The sequence below is a fragment of the Protopterus annectens genome, chromosome 8.part0 (assembly GCF_019279795.1).
Source record: "Protopterus annectens isolate FY-2018-M chromosome 8.part0, PAN1.0, whole genome shotgun sequence".
Classification (NCBI taxonomy): Eukaryota; Metazoa; Chordata; order Ceratodontiformes; family Protopteridae; genus Protopterus; species Protopterus annectens.
The window spans coordinates 1,956,491,803-1,956,510,665 of NC_056741.1; positions in this window are offsets into that span (position 1 = coordinate 1,956,491,803).

Sequence of the window (18,863 nt, forward strand, 5' to 3'; positions counted from 1 at the left end):
CTTATCAGCATTCAGCCAGATTGCTGTTTGAATTCCTCTAGAATTGAAATGCAACTGTTACTGAATGCCTTAATGGAAGCTTTTATGACTTCTATTTCTATGTGGGTTACAGACAACAAAATTGTGATAATGTCTGAAATGCCTGTTGTACCACTACCACAGGTCTGATCTTATTTACATAACATGCATGGCTGCACCAGCACCAAACTGCAATAATACTCTGAAGATTAAACCTATGCCTACTGTGAAATGTATCAGATGGGCCTATGCATTTGTACATATGTTCCTTTAAGATCTGAAAGTTGCAAAACTAGGTGGTACACAGAAGCATTATATTATGTTAATGTTCTAATGACCTAACCATTTTATAGCAAAGGGAGTTTCCTCTCCAAACTGCTCAGTTTAAACAACAATGAATAAATCTTGTTTTACTTGTAAGTTAAACGGTAGGCTTACACCATAAAACTGTAATTTATGTTAAAGAGCAATGAATAATGCACTGCCCCTTAACCCCTTTTTCCACCTTTTCCATGTCCTGCCTGATAACCTTTGTGATTCTATCTCCACAACTCATTATGGTAGACATTTCCTTGGGTCTACCACTCTTTCTGTGAAAAAAACATATTTTTCTGGATATATGGAGAGTAGTTAGTCCTGTAATCTGCTACATATGTATACCCATTCTCTGCACTGAATGCCCCTTCACATTTCTCTGACATAATCTTGTATACCAATATCATGCTGCCCCCCCCCAAGTCTCTCTCAAGAGATGGGTTCTAGCTACTCTAGCCTCTAGTCTTCTTCCCTACTCTCCATCCTACATATTCTTCAGGTAGTTTTCTCTGGATTTCTTCTAGCAGCCTAATATCTCTTTCCTTATATGACCTCCAGAACTGCACATAGTGCTCCCTTAGGTATGTCTACTAGGCCCCCATTGGTACTTCACAAGTCATGTCTCTAATTCCTAGCCTTGTCTCTCTCATCACAACCCTGTGTGTCCTTACATTCAGTCATGCAGCTATCAAGTTCCTCAGTCTTTGTCCTACCCCCAACATCTCCAGTTATTTTAACAACTTCCATGTAGAACCAAGTCAAAAGCCTTTCTGAAATCCAGGCAGGCAAAAATTACTTAGTACTTCAGTGACAATTTACCTGTAACCCAGTCCTAAAACTGGATCTAGTTTGACTGGATGTTCTTTTGGCCATTAATTTTTGTCGGTTGCTGTCATGCAGATAGCTGTCATCTAGAAATGCTACAGGCCTTCCCTTAAATTCTCTCTCTCTCTCTCTCTCTCTCTTTCTCACTGACCAGGTTTGTCACTGTTGTTAAGGTAAAAGGTCTGTAATAACCTGTTCTTCCCCTTCTTTCCTCACCATGTACAAGGATATCATGCTTCCTGTCTTCCAGTTCTTTAGCACATCTCTACTATCCAGTGATCTGTTAAAGAGCTCACTGTGGGTTCTGACAAGACACTGTATAGATTTCTGAGGACTCTTGGAAGTAACTTATCTGATCCTTGCCAGCAGTTAAATCATATTATTTCTCCTATCCCTCTGTGCTCATGTTTGTTAGCTGTTTACTCCATTTTGCTCTGTGTCTCTCCAGCATGGCACCCTTAATTGCTTTCCTTTGTGAAGATTGAAGCAGAGTATGCATTCAGTGCATCAGCTTTTTCCAGGTCTTCTGTATCTCCTGCTCATCTTTCCTCTGCCTATTTCTGTTCCACTGAGAATGTTCCTTTGAATCCCCTCTTTTGATGTCCACCTGTCAGCTAACTTGCCTGTTTGCTGCCACTGAGCAAGATTGGTCCACCCCCCCATCTTGGGGATCATTTTGGTCACTTTCACTGACAGATTTCTTGCACTAAAGGGTTGTATGGCGTCCTGTAATGAAGCTACAAATTGTATGCTACCCTGTGTAATGATCCAAAGCCTCCAAAAATAATAGATACACTGTCAGTAAAGTGACATGAATGACATTTATCTCTCTGGCATTTGCTCAGAGACAATGAGCCATTATATAGTAATGGAAAAAGTTTTGTCAGCATATGATTAGCTCATATTCAGTAATGCAGGAAGACATGCTGTTGCTATTGTGCATCATTGTTTAAAAAGTGCAGCTTATGTTTGATGTAGACAGGTAGCTAACCTAGACACATGACAAACCATCTTCTTTCTATGAAGTTAAATCAAATTACAAAGATCACCAGTGACTCTGGTAAATCTGGTTCACTTCCATGAATCCTGTGTATCAGAAAAAGTGAGTCACAAGATGAACAAGTAGAAAAAGCACAACAGAGATGTGATAAGGTAGCTGTCCCCAGCGTTAAGTTATAGAACTGACTTCCCTTTCTTGTTAGTTGTGAAAAATGAAAAATAAAAACTGTTAAATATTAGAATATTAAGCAACAGTAATAAACAGTTCTAAACTTGAAATGTTAATTCCTCTCTTATGAATGTACTGAAGAAAATACCTCAAACAGATTTAGTTACTGGAATAACACAGCTTTAATTTATGATAAGTGCTTTTGTCCACCAACTGGACTACATCAGATCAACTTTTCAGTAAGAGCTTTAAAACATAAGTCATGACTGACAACTTCATACATAGTAACCAGCCTAGTTTTTTACAACCCAAAAGAAACAGATGAGTACTAATAAAACAAAGTCCAAATAAACTGAAGTGCAAAACTAGTAATTAAGTCCTAGTCTGTCTCCAGACAGGAACAAGATATCACAAAACTTGGTACTTACGTATTATCGCAACCACATTTCTAACCCCATATAATTAAAAACATTGTCAGTCACCTAAAACCTTTGCTGCCTTTTACATGCAGTAAGCCTGAAATCCACAGCAGAATACTGTTAGAGACATTTCATTTCTGAGAAATAAGTAAGTTGTGCCTGTCTTTCTGGGGCTGAAAACACGTACTAACTTACATCGTTTACCCGCAGACAGGATCTGAGCAAGTGAGTGTTGCTATATTAGCAACAGTTCTGAAGTCATTTCTGCTCCGCAATTTGACGTACACTAAGTGCAAGAAAACATCTACGAAGGAGCTTGACTTTCAAGCAAAACAGTGTCATGCCATACGTACTGAGTACAGACACCAGATTGTCCGAAGAAAAGTAGCATTTCTTGGACTTAATGGATGCAACTGACATGTAATTGAAGGTTCCATAATCAGAAGTCTTTCTCAAGGGTTGATTTAGGAATCTCGTTTTAAAAGTAGCACAACCAAGTTAAACACTTTGAGGATCGCAGTTCCCCTGCTTTTCTTGGCAGAGAGGTACACAGAATGGTTGTAGGCTGCATGTTTTAAACAATGCGCTTGATGACAGTTGTTGCCCGTTTGCAGGTGGTTGGCAACCTCCTGCTTGCCTTCTTATTCTGATCCCTCTTTTCCAAGCAATGTGAAAGAGTACTAAGTGGACGTTTACCCATTCATTTGTACTTATACAGAAATATATATTACTTATCATTGTATATAATTATGTAGTCATGCCGTAAAAAACATTACTAATTACAGGAGGTTAAAAATGTGGTTGTGATAATATGTAAGTACCCAAAACTCCCTTCACTAAATGCTATTTAGCACATAAGATCCTTCCAAGAGGAGTGATAAACTAAAAAAAACTGAAAAGACAACAAAACAAAAAAATCTAAGAGCTGAAGTGAAGAAGTGTGTGTGTGTGTGTGTGTGTGTGTGTGTGTGTGTGTGTGTGTGTGTGTGTGTGTGTGTGTGTGTGTGTGTGTGTGTGTTTGTGCGCATACATGTGTGACAACAGGCACATAAATCAAGAAAACAACACCCACTAAATTAACCATGGAAAAGATGCAATATAAAGAAACATTACAGGTAAAAATATAATCAAAATAAAAAGCATAATCATAAGTATATTAAAAACAAACAAAAATGAAAAGCCCTTTCACCCATTGGGCTTCAACAGATCACTGTTAAAACTGAGTATCCTTAAAATCAATCATACATTAAAAATAGGGGAAAAATCAGTAAAAATATGTGGAAAAAACTGCAAATGACTATGCATATGTATATGTTGTAGCAGAACAAAAAAAAAGCAGAAAGAAACAAAAATACAGGCATATTAAATGTCCAGGAAAGTGAAGAAAGGAGCAAACACGTTATGTCAAAACCATTAATAAAATAATTTCTGGTCCATTTACCAACGTTGAATAATGCATTTAATTGAACAAGCAGAATTAAGTCCAGATTGGGTATATTACTTAAGGTGAATTTGCCATTCCAGCTCCTTCTTTTCAAGAATGCCAGTAAAGTTTTCCCTCAGGCGAACCCATCCTGATCATGTCCAACATGTGAAAAGTGGAAAAGAATGACCTGGTAATTCAATGCTGTGCTTTACAAGAGGATTCTTGCTTAGTGTAGTTATAATGTCAGGCAATTGTTGAGCTATCATTTTAAACTTAGAAATAGTCTTCCCTGTGTGAAAAGCTTAACACTTGGAGCACTGGGCTCTGTAAACAATCTCTTCACTGTTACAGTTGCCAGACACCTTACTGTTATATTTCTTCCCTGCACTGGAGCAGATGAAAAAATCTCTGTAGCGCATTAACTCAAAAAAAGGTACAGAAAGGGGGCCGCATTTAAAGGTACCAAGCCTCTCCATACCGTCCTTGTTGAACATCCCCTCTAAATAAAACCTAATGTTCCTACCTTTTTGAAAACAAAGAAGGGCCAGAATAAAGCATCTTCCTCACCAGTTTGTTACTAGACAAAATGGACCAATTGTCACAAATTATCCATTTCATCTCATGAGCATCTTTACTGAAAGCTAAGGTCATACTTCTCAGTTTCTCTTTCGTTTGTTAAGTGTAGGGACTTCCTATGTGTTTTGTAATTAATATACAGACCATGTTTCCTCTACTGAAACAGCAGATTGTTTTAGATGTGATGGACTATAGATGAAATATGAATTCTTAAAGAAAGTGGCAGAGTGTAATGCATTACATTTACTTGACGTGTCTTTCCTCTCGAGATTGACAGTTCGCACACTCTGTTTTACCTACCTTTTCCTTTTCATTTTATTTTCCTTTCTTTCTGAGCCTTTAGGAAAATTATAAGCAGAACAACCATAGAAGGCAATTTAAGGGGTGAAAATATTACATTCTGACTAGAGATTTTGGGAAAACTTCTTGTGTTGAAAACGATTAAATAATTATGGGGCATAGTTGGATGAGAGGAAGGGGTGGATTTTAGAACAGCTGACCTCTCTACAGCTACTAACATAAAGGGTAAACATATTGTTAAAAGAAACAGCTGTAGACAAAAGGGTGCCTTTCTCTGTTGTTATATCTAATCTTGTTTGTAGAGTAACATAAAAATTAATAGTAGGAACCTGGAAGAAACAGTTAATTTTTTTTACAAACTCCTCAACAAGAGCCAGTTCACAAAGTTCCTCTCATCAAGCGTTTCTTTCACTGACTATAAATCATGTACTGAGATTGTACAATTACAGATTGAGGGACACATTGTCATATATAACATTTAAACTCTTTCCCTTTGCACTTGTCCCATGTCAGAATTACTATGCATAACAAACACATGCTATGAGGATGGATGTCTCTGCTTGGAAGTTTCTCTGCAAAAGTGCTTATTTGCAACTCGAGTGCCTGCAGCTATAGAATAGTGTCGCAGGGGTAATAAAGTGCAGCAGGAGAGATTTTCAGTTCTAGGATTTCAAATTCTGGTTCTGCAGGAATTAGCACAAATTGAAATATGTCATGAAATGATTGACAAGATCTCAACTGGCTATATAGACACCTGTAGCATGCAGACTTTAACTGTGGCAGTAACAGTTTGATGGGAGAAGACAAAAAAATCTCACCTCTGCACAACCACCTAATGTAAAATATTGAGTAAGAGCCATTAGCAGTCAGAGAAATATATTATTCTGTATAAAAGTAGTGATGCCAGAAATATAAGGCTCTTTGACATACCTGGCTTTACTATCGTTTTTGTTTTTTTTTCTCATTAATCATACCATGCAACCTGCTTTTTGTTTTCTACCTCTGTGTAACGAACGATGGCCTCCAAAAAGAATTGATACATTGTCAGTAAACTGACATAAGTAACATTTACCACTTTGACATGTGATTAGAGACAATGAGTCATTATATAGTAATGGAAAAAGTAATAACAACACGTGATTAGATTATATTCAGTAATGCAAAAAGACATGCTGTTGTCGCTATGCAACATTGCATACGAAAGTACATGCTATATTTGGTGTAGATAGGTAGCTAACTTATTGACATCATAGTGAAGTCTTCATTCTATTTTTTGCACATTATCTCTGAAGAAATGAATATTCAGCACTATGGCTTAAAAATATTCTTCATAGTTTAAAGAAAACCAAAAAGAATCTGATATTACTGATCATCAGTGTATCTTAAATTAAACCCAGATTTTGAGGTGAAATTCTTACCTTGTAAAATCAGTTGTTTTCATTAACACAGAGAAGACGTGGGGTCTCATGAAAAGATGGAAACAGAAAAGAAACTATCCCAGAGTAGATACATGCAAAATTTACTTAGAAAGATTAAGACAGAACCGAAAATACATGTACAAATCTCTCTACAACCTTTTATTTTTCAAGGCATACTAGGATAGATGCATTATTAATTATCTTTATAGTATGAAAATGCTTTAGCACAATCATTAAAAAATGACAAATGTGCTAAAGGACATTGTTTTGACTGCATGGGCATCCGCAGAAAGGTGCAAGGGGGGTGCATTTGCACTCCCCTAGATTTTGACTTCAAAAAAATCATTGCAACATAATAACAACACAATAATCAATACATGCTTGAGTATTGGAAACCAGTCAAATAACACCACTCCCATAGTCAGACCTGGATCCAGAACTAGGCAACATACACAGTCACCTAGGGCCCTGTGGTGGGGGGAGGCCCACTCTGGCCAGGAAGTGTAATTAAAAAAAAACTTCTTAACACCTCCTTTAAGGAGGACTATGCATGTGTCACATGGACACATACCACCACTGATGTAAAGTCATTCCACACTTGCGGGCGGAATTTAAAATAGCCATTCTGGTAAGAGAGAAAGTAAGGTAAGTGTCAAGTGTGTGTATGTGTATGTGTGTGTGTGTGTGTGTGTGTGTGTGTGTGTGTGTGTGTGTGTGTGTGTGTGTGTGTGTTTGTGTGTGTGTGTGTGTGTGTGTGTGCATGTAAAATTTAAACTAGCAATTCCATTAATTTCTGAATGAGAGAGAAAGTGCATATGTATGTACGTATGTGAGTGTATGTAATTTAATCTAGCCATTCTGTTTGTATGCAAGATAGTGTGTGCATGTGTGTGTGTGTGTGTGTGTGTGTGTGTGTGTGTGTGTGTGTGTGTGTGTGTGTGTGTGTGTGTGTGTGTGTGTGTGTTTTGCTATGCTGTGTGAGAGAAGGTAGGTGTGTGTTGGGGTACATGTTTTCAAAATACCTCTCAACTGTCCAGATTAAGCCTCAAAGATTTGGTCTGTTTATCATAAAATTTATGTTTTTCTGGCAATTCATGGAGGATTGAAGTCACTAAATAATGACATATATATGAATTTGACTTCATACCCTTCAGAAAATGCATGCTAACACAAATCCTGTTATTCTAGCAACTAACTTAAAACTAGCAATATTTAAAATCTATTCCTGTTTTGGGCCATTGTAAACCCATTATTTCAAGCTTTGTCCAAATTTCTTGCACTAAGAAGTTGAGAGGAATGTGTACCTCAACTGTCCAGATTTTTGCCTCATATTCTTGGTTTATCCATCATAAAATTTGAGGTTTTCTGGCAATTCACAGAAGATTGAAGCAACTAAATAATGACATATGAGTTTTTGGAATTTCTGTCCTTCAGAAAATGCATGTTAACATAAATCCTGTTACTCTAGCAACTTTCTAAGGCTGTAATAGCAATATTTAAAATCTGTCCATATGTTTGGGTCTTTGTCCCCCTGTTATTGTAGGCTTTGTCCAGATTTCTTATGTTAAGAGGTTGAAAGGTATGAAGGTATGGTATGTAATACCCTAGTTGAGGGGAGGCAAGTTAGTCAATTAACTTGATCAGGCTTGATCCTGAAACTTGGTTACAGGAGACAAGACCTTGAATCCTCTACACCAACTACCAGACTGCAGAAGGAATTGTGAGCTTCAGTGGAGACAAGATCCTGAATCCTGTACTTTAACTACCAAACTGTTGAAGGAATTGTGAACATCAGTGGAAACAAACCTGAATTCTCTCCACCAACTACCAGACTGCTGACGGAATTGTGAGTTTGAGTTTCAGTACATTTTCAGGGCATTCTGACTTTCAGTGCATTTTCAAGGGATTATGAGTTTCAGTGCATTTTCATGGAATTGTGAGTTTCAAGGATAGAGAAGTTTACTGTTGCTCATGCTAAGTCTCTTTTCAATGTGCAGCTAACTGTTTTGTTTAGCAAATGGTAGTCACTGTTTGCAGTGCAGAATTGGAAAGCAGTGTTAGCAGCATAATTGCCTTTGGAGCAGAGGGCTATGGATTCTACTCCTACACCATGCAGATGGAGTGCTGGTATTGCAGCGCCCTTTCTATTGCTGATTATTTGGTGCATTTCAAAGGGTAGTAGGGGTTTTGCACTCATGAGTAAGCCATCCTTTGTATGAGATGCCTATAAACTATTAACTTGTCAGTTTGTCAGTCATTATGTATTGCAATATTACCAGCTTACCAATTTTATTTTAATGTAAGATCAGCAATTTAATTCTTCATGGGCACTGGATTTGTTGATGAAACTCTGAAATGTAAAGTTGTTTGCCAGTAGCAACCTCTTCATTAGTTACAGTTCTCTTTAATGTGAAATTATTCAGATGACTTTTACTTCTGCAGAGATTGTGTTTATTGACTGATATTAGTGTATTGTAATGACAGATGTCTGAGTGGCCTTTTATGGTTGAAATTTTCTGAAATGGGTAGTTTTGTCATTATAGGTACATACATTTTGTTTCTTTGCTTACTGAAAGAATGTTCAAAACTACAAATTTAAAACATATTCTGACAAGTGGTTCTATATTATACAAGGAATATAATTTAGTACAATTAGGAAGGTGAATCAAAAACACATACATTTATGCATGGCCCTAAAAATGAGTGTAGGGAGCCTATGGTTTGAAAACAGCCCAAAGGTAAACTAAATCCTCCACTGAACAGATGTATTTTCTTTGAATGTTAATTTTAATGATGTTTCAATGAATGTGAGTTTCAAAAGCACAGAAGTTTACTGCTCATGCTAAGTCTATTTTCATTGTGAGACTGTATTGTTTGTCTAGCAAATGGCTATCAGTGTTTGTGCTATTTTATTTCAATATCTGTAATCATCATAGAGGTAAATAAGAAAACAGTATGCACACTGAAAGGTTTGAAGAGTGTTTATGGAACTATGGGTCCTTATTATTATTGTGCTTATATTTATTGTATAATTCAAGGCTGTTTAAAACTCAATAAAAAATATTTTGAAAAAAAAAAATGAGAATGTTTATACTAACTGTGGAGAAACAGCCAAGTAATGGAACACTGGAATGGCTGGGGATGGGGCTATTTTGGGGGGGGGGGTAGAGGTTGCCACAGGAGAGGCTGCTCTGGGGAGGGGGGGGCAATCTATTAATCTGCCTAGGGCCCCATTTTACCTTGATCCAGCTCTACCCAGAGTTATGTGAGTTCTGGTTTGGTTTAGTAAGGTATTTTACATTTGTATATGGTATTAAATTACAATATTTTTCAGCATATATAAATATTTTTTTTTCCTGAGGTTGCTTTGTTCTACTTATTTTATCAGTTTCCAGCTCACTTGCAATTCACTGTTCATAGAATCCACATACCTTCTTTATTGCAGTTCTCACCATGTTTATGTTTCATTCCCAAGATGTGCTATAGGTGAATTGGCAACTTTATAAATTTTCCCAAGTGGCTTTCAACCTTCCCTCTTCAAGACTGGAAGTTAGAACACTTCCTAATATGCCTCCCAAGTGTGCCTGATTTTGACTCAGATTTTAGCTCTGTTAAAACTGGTGATGTTTGGAGAAAAGGTGGTGAATTACACTAGATAAATAATGACAACAGTTAGAATTATAGACCTAGGGCCAGATTCAATAAAGCCTACACTAAGTGTAAGCTAAGTGTACACGATATGTATTCAAGAACATTCTTATTACATTTTTTGTGTTTTCTAGTCACTCAAAAATATTACACTAAGTGTACATGTAGTCTACACCTTGTGATAACCTTTATGAATCCCTGCCAATATTTAAAGCTACAAAAATATCAATAGGAAAACTAAATTAGGAGGAATAAGGTACAAGTTATGTCTCTATTGTCTGTTTACTCAGAACAATGCACACTTAGTGTACACTGAGTGTAGGCATTACTGAATCCCAGAGGTTGTTTTACTTCAGAAAATTTATATTAATCCACATTATTTTAATCTGTCAGTAGTTTAAGATAATAGTACTAATATTTAAAAAGTGTTCCACCCTGGTTATTTTTGGATTTCTCACTGATTCTTTTGAGATTTGTCCCTGATAGACTTGAGAGCTATACTTCCTTAATAACTTCAGGTAGGAAGTTCACAGCATGGTTAATAACCTTATTCATTCTTGCAAACAGTTTGTTTGATGATATAATGTGGCTTGATATTACTTAAGGATTAGTAACAGCAAAGGCCCTTTCTGTGTAGAATGGGGTAGACTTTTTAAGACTCCAAATGATGAATGTTGTTCATAATGAGGTGAAGTTGGGGAGAGAGTGTTCTGTGATGGATTAGCGGCTTCTCCCCCAGTTGTCTGTTTTATGCTTGCTGGTTCATGTTTACCACAGTGTGCATGTGAATGCTAAGATGGATTCTGGTTTTTCCATCCCCTAGACTGACTGGATTAAAGGGTATCAACAAAAATCATCCTACAGAAAAAAAACATCCTACAGAAGGGCCTCTCTGAGACAGATGCCTGGTGTCAGAGCCATGGCCTCAAGCTCAGTGCCAAAAAGTGCAGTGTCATCCCCTTTGGTAAAAACTCTGTACCCATGAACTACCACATAGGCAGCAATCTACTTAACACCGAATGCATGATAAGAGACCTTGGGACCCAGGTGGACAGTAGTCTCTCCTTTGATAGTCACATTGTCACAGTAGTCAGGAAGTCCTTCTACGTGGCACACCTCATCATAAAAGGGTTCTCGTCCAGGAAAAAAGAGGTCGTTACCCTCTACTCATCACTCATTAGACCCATTATAGAGTACAACGCCCCTTTTGGAATGTACCTCACAAGACATCTGCAGCAGCTGGAAAGGCCACAGAAGTACCTCACAAAGAGGATTACTGGTCTCAAACAAATGCCCTACACTGACCGCCTCAAAAAACTCCAGCTTTACTCTGTAGCATATCGCCTACTCAGAGGTGATCTCTGCCTAACATATAAAGCTATGTCAAACCCAGAGCTGTTGGACATGCTACACCTAAAGAAATCCCAATCCCTCCGAGCTACATGCTCTAGGGACCTAAACCTTGTCACCACAATAAACAGAACATGCTGGAGGAATCGATTCCTATCCCAGAGACTTCCAACACTCTGGAACAGGCTACCCATCTATGTCAAGCAAAGTTCTTCATTAGCACTCTTCAAGAAAAATCTTGATGAGTGGATGGGAAATAGGAAATACACCCCGGGGATCACTTCTGTGTCTCTGCTCATCAGTGGCACAGGAAAATAACTTTCTTGGGTGGTGTAAGCCAGGGAACCTTGTTGGCTAGGCTTGCATAGGCACTTGGGCCGATAGCCTAGTACCTACCTATGAACCTATGAACCTATAAAAATAAATGAATAAGTGAAAATACTGAGCCAGCTTCACACTTAAAGTTGTAGGCCTAAACTTACAACAATATAGTACGTTCGGCTTTTGTTTTTAAAAGTTACAGTAACCCAGAAACTTTATAATCTTTACATGAATGAGTTCAATTTTACAGTTCCCTTGAGGTCTTATTTCAGAACACTATAAATCCACAGATATGCCATCAGTTTCTGTACTGCAGTGTGGAATACAGCAGGGGTTCTTGGTTATCTACACATAAACAGATGTACCCTGGAGCTCTGGCCTCTGGGCTTGCACCCCCCTGGAAAAAATTCTTCAGAAGAGTAGGCTTCATACCTAACCATGACAGTCAGTGCAGGGTATGGGCTTCAGACGTGAAAGACAAAAATATGAAATATAGGAAAATATCCACACAGAGAAGAAGGTGTGCAGGTTTTATGTGCACACAAACTACATCACCATTACTGCAAACCATGAATGTGGGAGGGTGTTAAGGATAACTAAAAGTAGCTGTGGCTTTCTCTACTATCAACATGTTGCAGTATCACAGCATCTATATATTCTGTCCACCCTGCTGTGGACATTGTTGAGGAACCAGAACACAACAGTTGCTGGATTGTATGAGACCTAAAACAAAAGTAAAGAAAGGTGCACAGTGGTACACATGTCTTTATAATGTAGTCAAGCAAAATACCAAGCTCACTAGATATGGATGCATTTTTCTCAGTTTTTAATTTATTCAGGATATACAGAAGGGATAATGTGAATTTGAAGTGGAATAACTTGGACTGTTGTCTGTTCACTAAGAACAGTATGTACTTAGTGTAGGCTTTATTGAATCTGGCCCTATTGCCTGTACTTATGTACCATATTTTTAACTACTGCTAAATATGTATTTTACAGTGACTGTATTTGCCTTATTGTATGTAGAGCCTTCAAGGGTTTCCACTGAAAATGGGACACACACAGCCCAGCTAGAGAACCTGGCTAACAAAACATACATATACAATACTGTGGACCAAATAAGTTGACAGCTATATATATGATTGTCTCATCAAACAGTGAATGCTTAAAACAATAAAGCAAAAAATCACTCTGTTTAACTCAAAACAAAAAAATAATGGAAAAAATATATATATATTATATTATGCATGGAGCAAGCCTCCTGCACCCCCACACACTATGCTAATTAGATCACACAACAGAAGGAAATTGTAAAATTAAAAGTCTAAATAAAAAGCAAACTCCCACACAGGGGAAAACTTTATTAAAATACAAAGTTGGCAGTTAAAACAGGATAAGCATTTTCGGTTGAGCCTTCTTCAGATCCATAAATCAAATGTTAGTCATTGAAAGTTTTTAAAAGAAATTGTGACCAATCAGATTCATCTCTTTAGTCAACACCCTCTCAGCACTGGCTTTAAGGTAACACATCATTTAAACCAGGGAAATGGTCACCCCTTAAATCAGCTATCCATTTCGCTTCTTGCAATTCAGTAAAATCCTTCAGATTACCCTTCCTCGGGTTTTCATAAATTATTTCTAAGGCCAAAAAATAAAAACTATGAGTAGTAAATCAAATTATGTGTTTTTATAATGCATTAATATTAACCTTATTTTTAATGTCTCTTAAGTGGGTTGGGGTCCTGACCCAAAAGTGACAATTAGTCTTCCCAATATAAAAACTGGGACAGTCTTTACACACTGCAACATATACTACATTCTGTGTGCCACAATAAGCAAAACCTTTCAGCTTGTAAGTCTTAATAGTAACCAGATGTTGAAAGCAGTTTAGGGTAGAAATATATGGGCAGGCTTTACACCAGCCACATCTAAAGGTTCCTTGTCTCCTGGCAAAGTCTTCATTCTGAATCATATGACTGTCTGTGATTTCAAAGAACTATAGACATCAAAATCTATAAAACTGGTAATACATTTTAAGTATTCAACAAATAAACATAATTGATGATCCATCGCAAAGGAGAAATATGTCATCCACAAATCTCTCATGGAACAACAAATGTTTCTTCCAGATGTTCAACTCAGTAAAAACATAGTCTGATTCCCACTGTGCCATTACAATATTATAGTAGGAGATGGCACACAAGGTGCACATCGCTACACCCCATTTCTGTATATAGTATTGTTCTCCAAACAAGATTACATTATTCTCCAATATAATTTTCAACAGGGAACAAAGTTGTATAGTCTGAGTATTACCATACACTCCATTAATTGTCAAGAATCTTCGTACTGAATTAATCCCATATTCATTAGGGATAATTGTAAATAAATTCCTCACATCCATAGTAACCAATAACACATTAGTTGACATGGAGGATGTGTGGCAGTAACTAGAGATACTCCTTAAAAAATCCTCAGTATCTCTTAAAACTGTAGTGACTTTACTCAATGCCTTCTTCAGTCTATTTTCTACATAAATAGACATAGATTCTGTGGCCCACCCATTCCCAGAAACTATTGGGTGCATCGGTGGATCACTATGGTTTTTATGGATCTTGGGTAAACCTTTATTGACTGGTACAGTGGGATCCCTCACTTGGAAAAACTTATACAACTCTTTGGTAATTGAGTGATCATAAGGTCATAAATACCAGCTTCATTCCATGTATGACCTTATCTAGCGCATATCTTTGTAGTATTTTATAGGTGTTCTCTTCACTTAATAGTGCTAACATTCTACTGTCATACCAGGCTTTATCCATGACCATTATCGCCCTCCCTTGTCAGCTGGTCTTACAACTATATCTTTGTGGGTCATCAATTCCTCCAATGCTTGCTTCTCATTAAAATCCAGGTTTTTGAAACTTCTATTGTTTTTACTGTTATGTAAATTAAACACTTAATTTTCACAAATATTCATAAAAATTTTCACTATCGGATGAAGCACAGGGACCATAGTACTAGGTTTCTTAAAAACAATATTCAGAGCCTCATTATTCATCCTTTCAGTATCTGGGAACATATTCTTAAGCGCCACATTCTTAGCAAAGCATTTTATGTCAAAGACAAATTCATTATGTCTTGACAATGCTACTGGTATGAATGATAGAACTCTATTCAAAAGTTTATGTTGCGCCTCAGTGAGTACATACTTAGATAAATTCACTGCTAATAATTAATTTATTAGTCAGAGGTAAAACTAGTTGGACATCTTCCTCTTTTTCCTGTCACTGCTCAGGGAATGATCTTTCCAGTGTTGCTCCTTCTGTTTCAAAAGAATAGAGAGATCTGTAAAAAATGATAAATGTGCTGCATTGTCTTTAGGTCAAGCTACTGTCATCCAATTACAAGTAGAAGCTTGCAAATCATGCATAATTTTAGGCTCAGTATTACCTACTATACGATCATTATCTGATTGTATAACTTCCATATTAACCATAGATATTTGAGGCTTGTTGCTTCTTAGTGTCTGTACATCTCTCTTCTGAGCCAAAGAGTCACACTCCTTCTTTCTACAGTGATAGGATTCAGCCGTAGTGGGTGATGAAGAGTCAGCATGTATATCCTGTTGTATATTGGTCTCACATGTTGGCCATTCAACAATATCCAGTTGTTTAAAATCATCATAATCTCTAATAAGTTTTTTAGTCTTTATACTTTTTAACTTGTCATCATAGAGTGTAAGTGAATGTTGAAGGTCTTCAAATTTTAACAGGAATGACTCCAGTAGATCCGCCCGTTCCAGTTCCATCTGTTTAGTCTCTATGAATTGCACAACTTCCCTTTTTAAGACCTTAAAATAATCCAATAAAAGCTTCATATACTTAAAGCTTGTATCTAAATTAATTTCCTGCCATCCGGCTAAGAAATTCAGGATGCATATTTCCATACAAGGGCATGCATTTCACTGTCAAGCCTCTCAGTATTATGTTGTAGTGTAAGCACACTTCAAGATGAAAACATTGCCACTGCAACCTTTTTAATTTAAATGCTGCTGCTGTTTCAACCTGTTTCTAAATGGTATTAAATTGCTCCAAAGATGTATTAAGCATCTCATTATTAGATTCCTTTTCAGCAAAATTCAGTTGTAGCAATTGTTCACATTAGCACAACTGTAGATATATATATATATATATATATATATATATATATATATATATATATATATGTGTGTGTGTGTGTGTGTGTGTGTGTGTATGTGGGTGTGTCTGTGTGTGTCTACTTCAAATTATTTTATCAAATCCCATTTCATCGAACCTCATTTCATTGACTCTCATTATATCGAACTCCCGAAGCTATGAAAAGGAAATCCCAGGAAAGAAAACACTTGGCCACCACGGTGAACTTTGCCCTTACTCCACTGTAGTGTGATTTTGGAGTTGGTATGTTTAGCTGGGGGGGGGTGAGGGGTGAAGCCCCCAACTTGGAGTTTTTTATTTTCTGTTTGTTGTTAATTTGAAGTAAATACATATATATATATATATATATATATATATATATATATATATATGTGTGTGTGTGTGTGTGTGTGTGTGTGTGTGTGTGTGTGTGTATGTATATATATATATATATATATATATATATATATATATATATATATATATATATATATATATATCTACTGTGAGCAGCAAAAATAATCTATTAAAGAACAAATTCAGAGAAGACAAGAGCACAAGCAGAAAACAAACTCTCTACAGTCATTAGGCTGTGGAAAAGCACACTGTTTAATGTATCCAGTTATAATATTTTGTCACAATGTTGATATATTTTTTCTACTTTCTTAGGTGGAAACTGAGTTATTATAGGATACTCTCATGAATTTGATATTCTCCACCCACGGTCATATTCTATAGCTATGGTCATTTCATTCTATGATTGGATATATCGGTCAGTCTATGTTTATGATTGGCTTGTTTCTACCAATCATCATCGTGATTTAGCTTAGATGTAACAACATGAATATTGTTCTTTATCTATGAGCTAGGGAAATCAGCTTTTTATTGTCCAGATTTAACTACTCTTGGATTGGTTTGGCAGTGGCTAATTGCTGCTCATTGGTTGTTTACTACCATGAATAACAGTTGGTCATAGGTTTTCATAGATCTGAAAATGGACCGTTAGGCCTGAAAACACTAATCTGTTATTTTATTGTATTGCTGCTGTTCTTGTTTTTACTATTGGATACATTAAACAGAGTGCTTTTCCTCAGCCTGGTGAATGTATGGAGTTTGTTTTCTGCATATATATATATATATATATATATATATATATATATATACATATAAAACACACACACACACACATACATACATTTATCATATATACACAAAGATGAAAGAGAAAATAATGACAAAATGTGGCACAGATGAGTTCAGTAGGTAAAAAGGCAGAGAAAGGGATCGTGCACAAGCCAGAAAATGTGGTATAATTTATTTATCACATGAGTGCAACCTTACAGAGTGCAGGAGATGACAAACATGCTAAATATTTTTTAGGATATTTTGAACAGTTGAAGTTATGGGAAAGAGTAGTGGAAGCTAGGTAAGAAGGGACGTGATGATTAGTGATCAGCAGTATGATTTCATGCCGGGAAAGAGCACTACAGATACAATGTTTGCTCTGAGAGTTTTGATGGAGAAGTAAAGAGAAGGTCAGAAGGAGTTGCACTGTGTTTTTGTAGACTTAGAGAAAGCATATGACAGGGTGCCTAGAGAGGAGTTGTGGTATTGTATGAGGAAGTTCGGAGGGTCAGAGAAGTATGTAAGAGTGGTACAAGATATGTACAAGGGTAGTGTGACAGCGGTGAGGCCTGCGGTGGGAGTGACGGATGCGTTTAAGGTGGAGGTGGGATTACATCAAGGATCAGCTCTGAGCTCTTTCTTATTTGCAATGGTGATGGACAGGTTGACAGACGAGATCAGACAGGAGTCCCCGTGGACTATGATGTTTGCAGATGACATTGTGATCTGTAGTGAGAGTAGGGAACAGGTGCAGGAGATCCTGGAGAGATGGAGATATGCTCTAGAGAGAAGAGGAATGAAGGTCAACAGGGCTAAGACAGAATATATGTGTGTGAATGAGAGGGAGGCTAGAGGAATGGTGAGGATGCAAGGAGTAGAGGTGGCAAAGGTGGATGAGTTTAAATACTTGGGATCAATAGTTCAGAGTAATGGTGAGTGTGGAAGAGAGGTGAAGAAGAGAGTACAGGCAGGATAGAGTGGGTAGAGAAGAGTGTCAGGAGTAATTTGTGACAGACAAGTACCAGTAAGAGTGAAAGGGAAGGTCTACAAGAGGGTAGTGAGACCAGCTATGTTATATGGGTTGGAGACAGTGGCATTGACAAAAAGACAGGAGTTAGAGCTGGATGTGGCAGAATTAAAGATGTTACAATTTGCACTGGGTGTGACGAGAGTGGACAGGATTAGGAATAAGTATATTAGAGGGTCAGCCCAGGTTGGAAGGTTTGGAGACAAAGCCAGAGAGGCAAGATTATGTTGGTTTGGACATGTGCTGTGTAGGGATGCTGATTATATTGGGGAAAAGATGCTAAGGATGAAGCTACCAGGTAACAGGAAAAGAGGAAGGCCTAAGATAAGGTTTATGGATGTGGTGAGAGAGGACATGCAGGTGGTTGGTGTGACAGAGCAAGATGCAGAGGACAGGAAGAAATGGAAACAGATGATCCGCTGTGGCGAGCCCTAATGGAAACAGCCAAAAGAAGATGATGATGATGAACAGTTGAAGAATACAGAATACAAACAAACTTTTTCAGTAGTCCAGGAGATGGGTTTTATACTTTGCTTTTACCAGATAACCAATATCCACAGCAACTTGGTAATATATTTTGTACTCAGAGCTGAAAGAGCTTTGTACAACAAAAACAGACTGTGACTTAAACCACCAACATATTACTGTAGCATTTACAGTATAATTAATTTAAAGGAAACAAAAAAAAAAAATTCCAGGCCAAATAGATACGAGCTCAAGAATATTCCAAATTAATTAATAATGAAGGA